The sequence below is a fragment of the Anomaloglossus baeobatrachus genome, chromosome 2 (genome assembly GCF_048569485.1).
Source record: "Anomaloglossus baeobatrachus isolate aAnoBae1 chromosome 2, aAnoBae1.hap1, whole genome shotgun sequence".
Taxonomy (NCBI): Eukaryota; Metazoa; Chordata; class Amphibia; order Anura; family Aromobatidae; genus Anomaloglossus; species Anomaloglossus baeobatrachus.
The window spans coordinates 110,525,299-110,532,403 of NC_134354.1; positions in this window are offsets into that span (position 1 = coordinate 110,525,299).

Below are 7,105 nucleotides of genomic sequence, written 5' to 3' on the forward strand. Positions count from 1 at the left end.
CAATGTATATGCAGTAATAAGATATTATTATTATTATTATTATATTATGGATATTATATTATCCATGGTGCATTACTGTATAGGTACCAATATTAGACCTCATCTGCAATGTGTTTCCCCATACAGACATCTTATCCAGATCATTCTGTAATATTATACAGTTAGGCTCAGTTTTTATTATGCTACATCGTTGTAACAGTTTGAATATCCAGAAGCATTTGTTCATGTGAAATAGCATTGGATGAGTGGGATGGTGTCTGTGCAGTACAGCCTGCATATATTTGAGTAAAAAGTTGGCACTAAAATTTGGTACCCAATTCCGCTATTTTCTGTTTGGATTTTCGGATTGTATCTATCTATAAACTGAGCGCCAACATCTGTGCTCCTGAATATTCGCTTTGGAGACGGCGAGGGAAGTGTCTAAGAGGTGGAGTAGTCCTGGGGGGAGGTGTCAGTGTGCAGGGGTGTGGCCGAGCGGGCACAGTGTGCAGGGGGCGTGGCCGAGCAGGCACAGTGTGCAGGGGGCGTGGCCGAACTGGCAATGCGTTCGGGGGGCGTGGCCGAGCGGCCAATGCGTGCAGGGGGCGTGGCCGGGCCGAGAGGCCAATGCATGCTGGGGGCATGGCCGGGCCGAGCAGCTAATGCGTGCGGGGGGTGTGGCCGGGCCGAGCCGAGCTGCCAATGCGTGCGGGGAATGTGGCCGGGCCGAGCCCAGCGGCCAATGCGACGGTTGTCACTGTAATGACGTCATTTTGGAGCAAGACAGACAGACAGAATAAGGCAATTATATATATAGATTCTTTGCAATATATTTTTGCAGATCATTTCTTCTATTGCCCTCAAAAATTTTGAAACCTACTAATGTCAGACTTACCAGACAGTAGATACCTGGATCCACCTTCTTACCCTTGGATATCATCAGTACCATATCAGTTATCCTGCAATCCTCTGGCTCTGTTACAAAATTCTAAGAATTTCCTTTTTTTTTTATTAAATTTGTCTTTATAACAAATATACAAAACAAGCTTTTTTTTTTCAACAACTGCAGATATTGGGCTCGGTCCCTGCATGACGTCTATTTCACTGAAGTTAGGTTTAATCAATGTGCATAAATTAATATAAAATGAACTTCACATGTGTGACCACTAGAGGGCAGAAAAGGCTGGTGTACAATGAATGGAAAGTCCAGTCCAGCAGAAGGAATCACATTATATGGGGAACTGCTAAATATTTTTTTTTTTTATCATTGTTTACTTTACTTAAATTGTTGGCTTACATCACTGTATAATAAAACTAATAATAACAGAGTTTTAAAACAAAAAAAGTATTTCACTTATTATGAAAGTAAGGCCCAGTTCACTCTAATCCATTGTTAAAAGACCCTTGATTGATTTGTCCATATATCTTTATAATAAGCTTTGGAAAATTTCAGTCTTTTTTATGACAAAAAGGAAAAGAAAACATTCATACTACGGCCACATTCACATTTTCAGTATCTGGTCAGTATATTGCATCTGTATTTGGAAGCTAAAACCAGGAGATTGTGAACAAAGCAGAAATGGTGCTGTGTCTCTATTATATTTTTCCTCTGATTGTGCCACTTCTTTATTTTGTCTTACAAATACAGAGCATGTGAACATGGCCTAAAGTGCAGGAGATCCAGAAATCCCCTTTATGATGTCTATATGCATCTTCCAGCCAGGCTGAAAAAAAAAGTAGATCAACATCATCAGTAAAAAGTACTTTTACTTGTACCAATATGTTGCTACTTTGTGCATCTATGTCGTCTCTCATGCTTTATACTGCAGGTCTGCTCATCAGATTGGCTTCTCAGGAGGAAACCAGGGAACAAGTAAGGGTATGTGCAGACATTCTCTGCACCAAAAAACGCAACTTGTGGCAGTAAAATGCACCAAAAAACTAATGGATTGACGACATCTTTGTGGAGGATGATGTCATCATTGTTACAGTGGACGTTGAGAGCCTGTATACCAGCATCCAACATGAGGATAGCCTGGCAGCGGTCCGTTTCTTCCTCGGGATGGGCAGTCGGTGTGGCAGGATGTGGGAACTTATCCTGGAGTTGCTCCGCTTTGCCCTTACCCATAATTTTGTTCTTTTCAAGGATCAATATTATCTTCAGAAACGTGACACTGCAATGGGTGCGGCATGTGCGACCTTGTACGCCAAACCTTTCCTGGGTTTCTAGGAAAGGCAGGTTTTTGGCGAAAGGGCACTGGTGACAGCACCCATGCACAGTGCTGGCTAAGATATATTGACGATATTTAAATTTTTTTGGCAGGGCACGGCGGAGCAACTGAGTGTATTTATAAGGCAGTTGAATTTGAATGAATATAACATCAGACTTACTTATAGGTAAATATAACTTCAAAAAATCCCTTATTAGAAAATGTCACACTCAAAACAATGATTATCAAAAAAGACTCCTGTGAAATGGTAGAAGGCAAGTCCCTATCCCAGGGGTTCTAGAGTGACAAAAAAGAAACAATAATATTGTAGAAAAATATGTATTTTATTTCAAATATTAAAAACTATTTTTTAAATAAAAAGGGTATATGTGCAAAAACAGGGTTAATCCCCACGGAGGCTATACAAAAAACTAGGTAAAAAACATGAGGCTGAGCAGGTCCAAAAAAATTCATAACTAACAAAATGTAGATTAAAGTGCAAATGTCAAATTATAGCATTGTAGATATATGAAATATTAGATGTTATCAAAAATTACAATATCATAAATAATATATCAGATATTAAGTGTTGCTAGAAAAAAATATATACAATCAAAATACATCAAATAAAAATGAATTTATAAAAAAATATACTGTGCAAAATCAAGTTAAAGTGCTCAGTGCTATGTATTTATTACTTTACTGTTAATGCATAAAACAATAAACAAATATTGTATCAAAAAAGCCCAGTGACATGTTGTTCATAATAGTGGGTAAGATATATAGAAATAATAAATCGGGCAACCAATAAATAGCTACAGCTTAAAATATAAAGCTTCAAAGAAACTGCACGGTTACCTGCTAAAGGGCTATTATATTTGTAGACCTCCATTCCCGACGCGTGTTTCTCACACCAAAATACCCTGAGGACGCACGACAAAACACATGGAGGTAAAATGAGTCTTTATGTAATATACAATACAATAGCCCTCAGTCCAGTAGACCACTGCGCAACCAGCTCTGTCCTCACCTATTGTACCATCACCCATTCCCTGTAGACTGTGAGTCCTCGCGGGCAGGGTCCTCTCTCCTCCTATACCAGTCTGTTTTGTACTGTTAATGATTGTTGTACGTATACCCTCTTTCACTTGTAAAGCGCCATGGAATAAATAGCGCTATAATAATAAATAATAATAATATTATATGGAGGCTTGTCTGTATTTAATTTTGGTGTAGTTACGATCTACTATTATGTCCTTCCCTGGAGATCTCACTGCTATGGTTACTTATTATTTTTTGAGTAACATGGGGTGTATAGGCATTTTTTTCTATTCCCATGATGCAATGTATAATCTGTTCTATTGAATCAGTTAGGTTTTTCTATCAACCTGTGGAAAAAAAAACAGTGAACACTGTACTTACATTATGGCCTTGCTGACATCCCCATGGTTACCCACAGTGACCTCCCCAGCATGCGTGTGGTGTCTGCACTGCCTCGACACCGGTGGAACTGCTGTCACTATGGCAGCGATGTATGCGCAGGAGCCAGATTACGCGTCCCTGCTCCTGCGCTTTGGTGCTTGACGGCCGGCTTTCTAGTGGCGTTGCAGTTAGCAGACGGCGCATTCGTCAACTGTGTAAATGACGTACGAAAAAGTCGGTGAGAGCAGACATTGAAAAACTACCACTAGAAGAAAGGAGATATTATTCATATACGTGGGACCACTCATTTCCCAGGCGAAATGCGCGTTGGTGGGTGCTGGGGCAATTTTCCTCTTATGGGACACTGATGCCTGTTATTTTCTGGAAGAACTAAGCACTTTCTTGGTATCTATGGGAAATCATGCATGGATGTTTTTCCTTCATAATTACTATTTGTTTTCTTGCATCAGGCACTTTATATAAAGGACATAGGATTTTAAACTATCACCAGCTCCATATCACCAGGGGAGGCTGATGATAGGATTTTAAACTGTAAATGCCGTGATCATTAGAAAAAAAAAATATACATGTAGCATTGTATACTGCAGCTGTAATGGGAGTATACTCAGTAGAGAGGTTGTTAACTGACTGACATTTGCAGTAACTGCACAGGACATCTAGTTTAGATCACAGCGTTTAGCGTTTTTTACTTTTCTGTATCCATGAAATGAATTTTAAAAAAAATTAAGTAAAGGTTATATATGAATTAGTCTTAAGTTTAGGGATCTAGTTGCCTTAGGCAAATTTTAAATTTAGTTCAATTAACCCTACGCTGACTAATAGAACAAGTTTCTTAGTCTATGTGCACACGTTGCGCAGTGTCCATGCTGAAAATTCTGCAGCGATTTGGCTGCGCGCCTGTGCACTTCAAATCGCTGCAGAAACACTGCATATTGGATGCAGTGTGTCTGCAGAATAGATGCTGATTTCATGCGCTCTGGATGCTGCCTCTCCCATAGACAGAGTAAGAGCAGTATCCAAAGCGCACAAAATAAGTGACCTGTTGCTTTTTTGAGCGCAGCGATTTGGATCATAATTTCAGCATCCAAATCACTGCGCTCTCAAACGCAATGTGCGGCTGGATTATGCACAATCATCATAGATTGTGCTGGGGACGCAGGATGCATGCGTTTAAGTCGTGTTCACACACACACACACACACACACACCTGCTACGCAGAGGGATTAGCAGGTAGTAGGCAACTGAATAGATTGTTCTATTCTTTCAGTTTTATGCATGGTTCTTATTGTTTGTTTTGAGAAAGTTAAACAATCATTTATTAACCAAACTGCCTAGAGTCCTTTTCCTGTTGCGTGGTTTTGCTGCATACTGGGGAGCCCACCCTGTACACGACTTTAGATGAAGCATAAGTCGCAATATGAATTTCACTGTGCTACAATGCGACCTAGCGGGGCTGTGCAACCACCGCCTGCCCCATCGAGTGCATCTGCGTGCTCTTCATCCTCTGTGACTGTGGGGACAGCAGTCACACATGCTTTTTCACGCTGAACTTCCACCCCTATACCCGCAACAGGGAGTGTGATTGGCAGGTCGTCAGTTGTTTTGGAAGTTGAAACAGATGGTATTGTTGAGCTGTCAGACATCGAGAGAACCACCATTGGATGAATGCAACATTATATCCACGCGAGCACCTTCGTCATAGATTGGCTGGACTACCTGCAGTTAATAATTGCGTAGCAGAAATGGAGGAGTGTAGAATGCACATGTGGTGTACCTTGCTTGGCAGCAAAGGAACACTAACTTAGTATTCCAGACACTTTTAGGATGGCAGAAAAAGTGTCAGCTCTTTATGCAAATAAAATAGCGTGGCAAAAATGTGCAGGAGGGTAGAAGGCAGAGGTGGTGGAACTTGCTTGGCACCAGTGGGACACTAATTTAGTATAGCAGACACTTTTTGGATGCCACTAAGTTTCAGCACTGTTTTCTATAAAAATAGCGTGGCAAAAGTGGGCAGGTGGGTACAGTGGCCGGGTTCTGTGGGTACCAGGACAGGAAAGGAAGCCTCACTTTCTATCCCTCCTAATGATGAAATGCAGCAAGGAATTCCCTGAGCTGAGGTACACAGAAGCTGTTATCCAGAGCTGTATATAACGTTTGCACGGACTTGCCTAGCAGCTATAGCTCTGAGCGCCTGGAAATCAGCCCTGAAAAGGGCTGAAATAAACAGCAGTCCCTAATCTCTACAGCGCTGTGTCTATAGCGCACACAGCAGGAGCGGCGGCAGCAGTAGCATGAGCGGTGACTGTCACCCACACACAGAATGCAGATAATGGCGGCGTGAGGGAAAATGGCGGTATTTATAAGGCAAGGACATGTGACATTCACAGCCTATGACACATGCCCTTGCTTGTCTGGCAAAAAGTACACTTAGCTATGTGTGTGTCTGATTGGCTGACATCCTGGCCTGCCCCACTGCACGCGCGCTTAGGGAAAGGGGGAAAAGAAAAAAAAAAAGCCAACGGCATTATCCTAGCACTCAGCTGCAGCACAGATCTAAACCGCGTCCCCCCCGCACACTATATGCTGAAATTTGGTAATAGCGTGAATCACAGTGACTCACATTATTACAGTGAAAAGCCGGCTAGTAAATAGCTAGGCTTTTTGCTGATCGAACTGTTCTCGAACGTAACTCGAGCTATCGAGTTTTTAGCAAAAAGCTCGAGTTCGATCTCGAGCACCCCCCAAAATCACTCGAACACTCTGGGAGACACTGGATGCGAGGGTGTATTTGCACTGTACCTATATGCGGGCCACGTATCCTTGTATATCGTATGGATGTGTATACCTTTCTCCATTTGCCCTCCCCTCTGCCCATTTCCTGAATGGCCGATGCGCGTGCGCGGTGGCACTCCATTCATGTTCGCGTCGGCCGGCCTTCATACGGTGTGACGCGCGCACCCTGTGTGACGACACGGGAAGTGCCCGCGTCATTTTCGTGAATGCCCTATGACGCGGTCCTCTGCTGCAGTCCCACCCCGCACGCGACAATGGCTGACAAGCCGGTCATAGCAGCGGGCTACTTAAGCGTGGTTAAGCTCTCCACATACCACACCACGGCCCCCCGAAGAAGACAGCGAAACGTGCGCGTCGGGGCATGTTTTTCTCGGGCTCCACTTAATCCTTATGGGTGAGTTATGATGGGATTCTAACAACAATATTATGATACTGTTTATATCTTCCTGTCTGCCTTGAATCGGTATTCTGATCCATGACCTGCTCCCAGATGTACTGTACTGTGCCCCCTTTACATAATTGCATCCCTGCACTATACTCCATATGCTAAACGTCTTTATAATTGGATATACGATGCATTATGTTTTGTGTGTTTGGGGCATTATTTATCTTGACTTTACTCCCCATATGGGAGGTGGACCAATGTGTTTAAACATCAGTGACACCCTTACGAGCCTAAT